Raw genomic sequence first — 10304 nt, forward strand, 5'->3', positions numbered from 1 at the left:
ACTTCTCACTCTATCCAGCTACAACTATGTCCAGTGCCACCTAGTGAACAGATTATATGATTTCTAATCACATAGAAACTGACCTTTGACAGTTCTCTCCTGAGGGACTTTTTCTAAAAAAAGGAAGCTTGCATTTCCAGTGGATCATGCTGGGTTCTTTAGAAGGCATCTAGCTTCACCCTGACGAATATGCATGAACAGTAATACAGGAAAGTTCTTAAGTGAAGGAAAGTATCTCATTGCAAGTAAATAAGAAATAAAGGAGACCTATCTACCCGTGAACCCATGGTCTTTTCCTGGGGGACCATGGATCCACCTGATACCAGTCCTTACACATGTCTGTTTCTCCGGAACTGCACAACCAATGATGTGGCTTTGAGCTCGATTTGTTGGGGAAGAGAGGTATCCATGGTAAATTACAGAAAGTTGTGGAACAGAGACAGCAGGGATCTGAAAGGTGTCAGTAGCATGCTGTGCTCTCATAGCAAGCAATATGGAAGCTCTAAACAGAGCTGTTCACTTGTTGCCTTTTAGAAGTCTTTTGGTGTCTCACCATACAAGAAAAGACACTTCGGTGCAAAAAAGAAAACTGGATCATGTCATGGGGGAAAGATAGGGTAGGATAGAACCCCTCTCTTTGGCATCAAGTAGGAGGAGACTCTTGAGAGTGCCATGGACTGCAAGAAAATCAAACCTCTCCATTCTGAAGGAAATCAGCCCTGAGTGCTCACTGGAAGGACAGATCCTGAAGCTGAGGCTCCAATACTTTGGCCACATCATGAGACGACTCCCTGGAACAGACCCTGATGCTGGGAAAGATGGAGGGCCCAAGGAGAAGGGGACAACAGAGGACAAGATGGTTGGACAGTGTTCTTGAAGCTACCAGCATGAGTTTGACCAAACTGCAGGAGGCAGTGGAAGACAGGCGTGCCTGGCGTGCTCTGGTCCATGGAGTCACGAAGAGTCGGACACGACTAAACGACTAAACAATAAAAAGTTTTCTACATGCCAGGAATATATACCGGGCACGAATTTATCACCTCAGTGAAAAGTAGGCCTTCGTCTCAGTGCTCGATAACCTGGGTGAAATTTGTTGCACATTCTTATCATCGGAATATGTATCTTCTGCAGCATAAGTTAATAAACTGAGATGAGAGGACTGACATGGAAATCCCCCGTTCATCCTGCAAATACAAAGGCACGCCATAATAAACAAACACGTTGAGCATCATACTCAAACACTTCGAGTGTCATAATGTGTCCTCAGGGTTCTGCCTTATTCTGGCCAGCCTTATGGGCTAGAGAGGAAATGGAAAGTTGCAGGATGAAGAGCTGTGTCTTTCTGAGGGGAAATGCTTACAGTCTTATTTCTGAGATAATACCCTTCTGCTCTGCTTCTGATAGCAAGCTGTATCAACAACAGATGCCTGTAACTATGCCCACTTGGGCCCCCACACAGTGCACAATTATTGCTGGTCTTCAGACACAGTCCAGCTCTCAGTGCTTTTATTTTAATAATGATATCGGCAACGAAAAGGCTTGCAGTTTATGAAGAGTATAGAAGATTCGCCATCTTTGTGCCATCTCACCCTACCAGTAGTTATATCTCCACTGATGCGGAAAAACAAATGTGTCAGCATTGGCAAGTCTGTGATGGAGTGAGGCACCAGGGAAGTATGGCATTCAGTCAAGGCCGACCCTACCATAAGGGAGATGAGGCAATTGCCTGATGAGAGTGAGGATGTAGAGTAGCATCCCCACACTGGCCATTCCTCCTAAGCATTCTGGCCATTCTCCTCTCTCGGAGTTCAGAACTGTGTGTGCCACAGCCCAGTAATGTACCCCAAACTAGCTCCTCAGGTGCATTGGGAACGATGACCCCTTTGTCATCGTTGAGGTAAAGTTTCCGCTGCCAGTTCAGTCAGCTGCTGTACATACAAATGGGAGCAGAGGCACCACTTCGTTCTTTGCTTCAGGTGGCAAAAAGTCTTGGGTCAGTCCTGATTTCGGCAGCAGAAATGTGAACCTGGAAGGGAAAAGACCAGCCCAATATGGTGTCTAGAATGCTATGTTTGCAGCTAGAGCATATTGAACATACAACATGTGCAAACCTAATTTATGTTTATCATGCATAATGGTCGCAACAATGCGGATATAGCCCAAATAATCAGAGGTATATGGTGTATCCAAAAAGGGGGGCTGCAACAACTCCTCCTTCCCTACTTTATTTTTGAAATCTTTTTTATTTGATTTTACAAATATAAACACAATATCAAATACATATCCGTATATAGAGATTGCTCTGAAACTCGAGACTTCCCACCATCCCCTCCATGGGTCTTGTTGTCAAAATTTTCAACTGCATATTATTTTGTAATCTATATTTTGAATCAATCCATATTGTCCACAGTGTTTGTTACATTACAAGTGTTATTAAAATCCTGCTAATGGTTTCATCTGCTTATAGCAGTCTCCTAAATAAATTATGGGATGCAGGTGACGCTGTGGGTTAAACCACAGAGCCTAGGGCTTGCCGATCAGAAGATTGGCGGTTCGAATCCCCGCGACGGGGTGAGCTCCTGTTGCTTGGTCCCAGCTCCTGCCAACCTAGCAGTTTAAAAGCACGTCAAAGTGCAAGGAGATAAATAGGTACCGCTCCAGCGGGAAGGTAAACGGTGTTTCCGTGCGCTGCTCTGGTTCGCCAGAAGCAGCTAAGTCATGCTGGCCACATGACCCGGAAGCTGTACGCTGGCTCCCTCAGCCAATAAAGTGAGATGAGCACCTAAACCCCAGAGTTGTTCGCGACTGTACCTAATGGTTGGGATCCCTTTACCTTTACCTTTAAATAAATTATAAATTTTCCCATTCTTTCTTAAAGCTTTTGTCTTCTTGGTTCCTGAGCTTTCCAGTCAGTTTTGCCATTTCGGCGTAGTCTAACAGCTTGATTTGCCATTCCTCTCTGGTGGGGACTTTGTCTTCTTTCATCTCTGGGCTAGTAGCGTCCTTGCGGCTGTTGTCGCCTCCCTTCCCTACTAAGCCACTCCACAAACACAATGTTCCTCTAACCTTCTGTATCCCAGCTCCGCCCATGGAAGCCCCTCGTGTTAGCCATGACAGCTAAACTTCATCTCCAGATCCACCTCCAGGTTCTTATATTGGGAAAAAAGCAAAAAGGAGCAATCTGTTGACCTTACACTCTGTTTGTAATCACTTCAGAGGCATTTCCCTGGACACTGTGAGAAATAGAGGGTGATACTTAACTGCCACATCTCATCAATGTAAGGATTTTTGCTTTCCCAATATAACTTCCAGTTATTTGTTACAACCCAACAAATAACTGGAAATCTACAGGCAGTGAGGTTTCGTGCACCAGGAAGGAGGCTCTCCAGTACAAAGAGCTGCAAAAGTGTGGCTGAAATGTGGTGAGGCAAAATCTCACCAATGACGCAGTGAAACTAACCCACTGTACAAGCTAAATCTTAAGTCTGAATCTTAAGTCAACGTTACTTTGGGTCTAGTGATACTTCGAGCTGACAATCTGTTTCTGTGTACAAAGTTCAAGTATGCCGTTTGTGTAATGCTCTGTATTTTACCGTTTTTTTGGTCCTAGCAAAGAAGTAATAACGCAGGCAAGCGAAATATCAGCCTGCAGTGCAGTGCCAGCTGTAAGGCACTGAGGGATACATCATGCCTCAAATATATTTGCAGCACTGGCTCTGAGGTCATATAGTTCAGTGGAGCATCTGGAATGGGTCTAAACAAATTCTTGCATATTTTGCCATTGAAATAAAATACGTTGAAAGAAGCAGCTGGAGCTTCCACTCACCTCCAATGAGAGGTTGTCCAAGGGCTCATTGCAGACAACAGGCATCTTAACATGAATGAAATATGTACCAATCTTAGATTCAACACTCAGGCCAGTGAGACAGTGAAAAAGTCCGCATGAATTATACTATGTTTTGGTATAAACAGCTAAGTGTTAGTCATGGAGGATATGAAGATTTAAAATTATTTATTTTTGGCGATCACTTGTAGCCAAGTAAGATTGTCTTCCCTGAATCCTGATCATTTTGCTTAAACTTTTGCTCTGTAATCACCCTACTCCTAATTAAAACAGCTATACAGTGGTACCTCGGGTTACAGATGCTTCAGGTTACAGATTCCACTAACCCAGAAATAATACCTCAGGTTAAGAACATTGCTTCAGGATGAGAACAGAAATCATGCTGTGGCGGTGCGGTGGCAGCAGGAGGCCCCATTAGCTAAAGTGGTACCTCAGGTTAAGAACAGTTTCAGGTTAAGAATGGACCTCTAGAACGAATTTAGTTCTTAACCCGAGGTACCACTGTATATGAAATATAACACACTTCTGGGAATTCCACAAGTATCTGTAACACCAACAGTGATAGTGTACACTGGTCTACTCAGAAACAAGTCCCCCCCCCCCCCAGTAAAAAGCAAAAGGGAGCAAGTGGCGTTGTGGTCTGAACCACTGAGCCTCTTGGGCTTGCCGATCAGAAGGTTGACGGTTTAAATCCCCATGGTGGAGAGAGCTCCCGTTACTCTGTCCCAGCTTCTGCCAACCTAGCAGTTTGAAAGCACACCAGTGCAAGTAGACAAATAGGTATCACTGTGGAAGGAAAGTAAACGGCATTTCTGTGCACTCTGGTTTCCGTCATGGTGTTCCGTTGTGCCAGAAGCTACTGTTAGGTCCATCATGAGATGTCCGCCAGCTTCCAGCCACAGGTACCAGCAGCCTTCAAGGAAGCAAACTTGCCTTATTATCGCTCCCTAGCATCCCACTGCCAGAGGATTGCCTCCTTCCATTTACCAGTTTGCCTCCTACAAGTGGAAGAAACCTGGGCAGTGGTGAATGTCACATCCATTGCCAGATGTTTCCTGCTGTAAATAAAAAAGGGCTTTCCCCGTGGCCTGCTTTTATATCCACTCAGTTGCCAAGTGCTTTTCTGACATCACAAGAAACCCACAGCCAATGGCAACAGCTGGGGAGGCATCATCTTCATTGCTTTGAGCCTCACAATGGCAGGTGGCCTATCAGTGATTGTGTGCTTGTTTATTTGGGACGCGGGTGGAGCTGTGGTCTAAACCACTGAGCCTCTTGGGCTTGCTAATCAGAAGGTCAATGGTTCAAATCTCTGTGATGGGGTGAGCTCGTGTTGCTCTGTCCCAGCTTCTGCCAACCTAGCAGTTTGAAAGCACACCAGTGCAAGTAGACAAATAGGTACCACGGTGGCAGGAAGGTAAATGGCGTTTCTGTGCACTCTGGTTTATGTCACGGTGTCCTGTTGCGCCAGAAGCGGTTCAGTCATGCTGGCCACATGACCCGGAAAGCTGTTTGTGGATAAACGCAGGCTCCCTCAGCCTGAAAGTGAGATGAGCACCGCACCCTAGTCACTTTTGGGGTCCTTTACCTTTACCTCCTGAGTTCAGTGGAACATACTCCCTGATAGTGGCCACAGGACTGTAGCAAACGTGAGACAGAAGACACATAATTTTTCTCTATTTTGGGGAGGGGGGTGGCAGCTGTTCAGTCCACTTCTGTTTCACAGTATTCTTCATGTTTGTTCCCCACTTTATCCAATAGCTGCTTCGTTTGAAGAGTTTTGCACATCCATTGCAAGAAAGAACAAGAGACTAATGACAGAATAGTGAATAAATAATTTTACTTTCTACCCCTATGAGAGAACATAACATTAGAGGCCCGAGTCTTTGTCATTTTTTAATTTAAATAAACCTGTATAACTCAGCAGTCTTTGCTTTGGGGTCACTTATTTATGTCTGAAGTATGTCTCAGCAACCGCCTCTGACTCTACTGCCTACTGCCTCAGCTACAAGGCCTCTGTGATATATGACTTGGCAGGTTTTGCCCCATTATTTGGAAAGCATTGCCCTGTACTATTAAATAGATACCTAGACAGAGGTTAGATTGTCCTGTTCCCTTCAATTTACAGCATTCAAGATTTGTTCCTCATTTATGTCTCAGGGAAAGTGACTTCCTCCTGTTCTGTGGAAATAATTACGCAACATTTAATTGGTATTTATTCTAAGCTTTTATTTAATTCTGCAAGGCCTGATTGAGTAAACATGTTCCTCTCCCAGGAAAGCCTCCGTTTAATAAACCACAAGCCCATATTCCCAGGGGGTTATAGTCTGGCAGGACATGACAGCCATATCTCTCCATAGGGTCATGTGAAATGTCGAGACTTGGGTATGTAGCACAATACTTTACCTCATCGACAGTTACTGGGAGTTCCACAGTGATGTAACTGCAAGGTTCAGTAGGATGTGTTGACGTGTTTCTCATCAGTTCCATGCTCGTAGTATTTGTAGTAGAACAGTGCACATGTCAACATCTATGGTTTTTTTTAAATACAACTTCATAATAATTACTCTGCTGCCACATTATTTTCCCCTCAAAAAATAATAATGTGTAGCATTGTAAATGTGACATTTTATGCTATGACTGAGATGTTCTCTTGTTATGTTGCTTGCTGCTGTTGTTCATTGTTTGTAAGCCGCTTTGGAATTCATTTGAATGCAAAGCAGCCTAAAAATGCAATCACTCGATCGCTCAGCTTAGAAGGAATAATGAAACGCCTGTACGTTGGTATGACCAGGCGGCGACAGCCCCAGCCCCCAAGGATCATAAGGAAGGAATACTCTGACAACGTTATATGGAATTAAAATTAGGCCACAACTTTATTAAACTTCTGAATGTAGGAAGACTTTGGCTTAGGCCTTGGGCGTGTATCCCTCCCAGCCCCCCAGCTGGGGGGAACTGGGTATCATCAAGGTAAATGGGATATGGGGGTGCTCTGCGAGATGTAAGTGTAGCAAGCAGCCCAGCCCATATCCCCACACGACCGTTCAGTGTATGGCCAGTGACACCCATTATATAACCCCTTTAAGAGGGGGACCCTGGACTTGCCGCCGCAGGGGGGTGAGTCACCACCTCAGGCCCCACCCCCCAATATAGGGAAGAAAAGACTAAAGGATTCCACCCGTATGACTTCATATTGGTGAACCCATTCTGACAGCCCATAGATGCAAAGATTATGAGAATGAATATACTCAATAGTCATATTTTATGCTGGGAGAAAACCACACGCAAACATGCTGCAGGCGTCTAGCTTTAATTAAGCTTCAACACTTGTTGATTAGGGAATTTAGAAGTGTCTAACACACAGCTTAATGGACCTAGGTCTGTCCTAATACAAACACAGGTCTGGATATTTCCTGGTGTTAACATTTCATGCATTGATTAAATTCTAGCACTTACTAGACCCAGGAGTTTAGGCTGTCTATTACCTACAAACTCTCTCTCTCTCTCTATATATATATATTTCTACAATTTAAAGTACTCATTTTTGCATCCTTAAATGACTTCCCATCTTCTCTTTCCATTGTGCATTTTACATATCATAAATCCCTGCATATTTTACAAAAAAACTATACCATTCAGTATTCAATTATTAAATCCATCAAAACTTATTTACACTGTTGAATTTATCTCAATGCTGCCAGCGTTTTCAGCTGTACACAGTTGTTTCCCATATATTCAATATTTCCAATCTTCTCTAAACGTATGTTCTTCTTGTTCTCTTACTCTATATGTTAAGTCTGCAAGCTGTGCATATTGTGCCAACTTAAGTTGCCATTCTTCTTTGGTTGGGACCTTGCTTGTTTTCTGTTTTGGGGCTAACAAAATACGTGCTGGCAAGCTCATAACAATACTTTAGCCTACAGAAGCTACCCATTGGTTAAGAATGATGTTGAAGGACCAGAATAGACATATTTACAGCAGTGAATGCTGGCTGTCCTTCAAACAGAATTTATACATCAACAGAAAAGGGCAGCTAAAATGATGAGCGAATTCATAGTTTCTTTAGGATTTAGCTGGTTGCCGTTTTGTTTTCAGAGAAAACTGTTCTTTGAAATCAGATGGCTTTTGCACAGGTGTGTTAATGCACAGACACATACCCCCCCCCACACACATTCTAATATAGAGTGGTTTCTTGTGCATCTCTGTCTCCACACCCGCAATTCAAAAACATCCCCACTTCTTACACGTCACACTGGTTTATATTAGCTGCACCCCAGCCAGGGCCATCTTTAGCATATGTGCCACTGGGGTGCAAAGATCCGCCCAGCACCCCTAAATTTAGTTTAGCCCCCAAATTAACTTTTATTATGCTTATGTCACTATTATCATTTGATGAATAGCACTCACGCCTGCACAGGCTCCAAAAGGAGGTTTTTGTGTGTCTGTATGTTTTGTTTAAAATCAGCTTTTCTAAAGAAGACAAAGAACACATTGGGAGTCAGTGTAAACACTCCATGCATGCGCTTATGGTCGTAGGGAGGTGTCTGAAAGATGAGATAGGCGGGCATTGTGCGCATGCATGGGAGAGCTATCTTGGGCAGTCTTTCATTGTGGGGAGAACCTTATTTCTAGAGGAGCTGGGAGGGCCCTTGTGAGCACGCATGTATGAGCTCTTCTTCCAGAGCCCATGTGAACTCCCATTGCTAGATAGGCGCATTCTTTTTCTGTCTGTCTCTCCCTCTTTCCTGCCACTCCTCCTGCTCCCAGCTTTGGTGAGCGAGACTTTCCACAGAGCTCTCCCTGCAGGTGGTGCGAGATCAGTTGTGTCAAAGGTGCCACATAGCAGCTCAATACAACACAGGTGGTGTGCTGGTCCCGTGGGCTAACCAAGAGGCGAGGTCTGAGTCCAGTCCGAGGTCGAAGGTGCAGTATGGAGGCAGTCCGTAAAAGTTGAAGCTGGGTGCAGGGCAAGTAGTCAGGTGAGGTCAGGAGCTCCAGCAGGATAGCAGGACAGGGTTCAGGCAGGAACTGTCAACCAACGAAGTTGCTCCCACAACTTGGGACTGGGGCTGGCCGGCTTTTATCTGCCCCGAGGCACAGGGCAGCCCCGATCCTCAGGTGACTCACCTCTCCTGGCCTGGAGGCGAGCGCTCCTCCTGCGGGAACTTAGTTCCCTCCGCCTCTCTGCCCTGAGCCTCTGCAGCTCAGGAGAGGCTGGAGGGTTACTGGACCCAGAGGCAACCTCAGCTTCCTCTGCCAGGGCTGAGAGTGGAGCACCTGCAGGCAATGGGTCCTCCACCCCCTCAGGAATCCAAGCAGACTCAGTTGATGTCTGCACCTGAGGATCCAGCACAGGTGAGGACCCTTCAGGCTCAGGCCCCAGCTCCGGCTCAGCTGGTTCTAGAGGGAATCCTGTGCAGGCTGGGATTCTTCAGGTTCAGCATCTGAATCTGAATCCCAGGCCATCACAGGTGGCTTCAGCGGCGGGCATCTGGCGCCCCCCAGAATTCAGCGCCCGGGCTCCCCATACCCCTTACACCCCCGAGTAAAGACGACCCTGACCCCAGTCGATGGACATTCTGTTGGACCCTTGGCTGGTTCCTTTCCATTTGCTACACTTTGCCAGATTGGACACAACTCTAGGAAACAAAATGTGATCCAGCATTTAGGATGTGCTTCAGCCAAATTGGGTACCCGGAGAATAATAGACAATGAAGAACAAACAATGGCATTCTTTACTCGCAGCTGATAGAAGCTCAGAGAAATCTGAAAATGCTCTTCTGTTCACGAACAATTCTGCTTCTGTATTCTTTATTTTCTTTACTTTTTCTTTCTTGTCCTTTATTGCTAAAAACATTGGTATCAAAACATGATATTTGCTTAAGGGTTCATCTGCCCCTTCCACTTAATTACACAACCGAAAAAAATCTAATCCTTTGTTTGTAACGTCACAGTGGGGTTGCCAAAAAGCAGAGCCCTGGGACTGCAGGTAGAGAATAAACAGAAGGAGCAGATTTGCTCTTGAGAAACAAAAGACCCTTTTAAAAATCCAAATATTTTCACTAATGACGAGTGAGCGAAAGGAAGAACAGAAAATGCATGACAAGCTCCCAAGGTGCAGCTGTTCTTTTTAACAAGGGCTTTGGCAGGTTGGAGTGTGAAAACGTCCTGTCACTCTCAGAGAAAATATTTCAAAAGCTTATGCATTTAGCTATTTATAGCGTTTGGCTCTTTGCTTAACTCTTCAAAGTCTGCAAGAAAAAGAAGTAAGGCTGCCAGCATTCATTCTTTCTTTCTTTCTTTCTTTCTTTCTTTCTTTCTTTCTTTCTTTCTTTCTTTCTTTTTGTAGAGTCCCTGTGGCTTTGACAGCTGCTATCAAGCCGCAATTCAGCAGGTGAAGATATCCTCTCATCGCTGGATCTGTATGCCAGGAATAACTTCAGCTGCTGAATCGCTGCCA

The 10304-nt window shown here is 44.9% G+C and overlaps 1 long non-coding RNA gene across 2 annotated transcripts; it reads right to left on the reverse strand.

Annotated features, from left to right (window-relative positions):
- Positions 1-1489: 1489 nt before the first annotated feature.
- Positions 1490-4792, reverse strand: LOC307226915. Of its 2 annotated transcripts, none has more exons than XR_013843692.1 (2): positions 4778-4792; positions 1490-2026 (listed from the first exon to the last, which is right to left on the reverse strand). It is a non-coding gene; the product is annotated as an uncharacterized lncRNA (long non-coding RNA). The 2 variants fall into 2 exon arrangements; XR_013843693.1 differs by lacking the exon at positions 4778-4792 and adding an exon at positions 3067-3623.
- Positions 4793-10304: the final 5512 nt, after the last annotated feature.

Source organism: Podarcis cretensis, assembly GCF_951804945.1.
Source record: "Podarcis cretensis genome assembly, chromosome: 11".
Taxonomy (NCBI): Eukaryota; Metazoa; Chordata; class Lepidosauria; order Squamata; family Lacertidae; genus Podarcis; species Podarcis cretensis.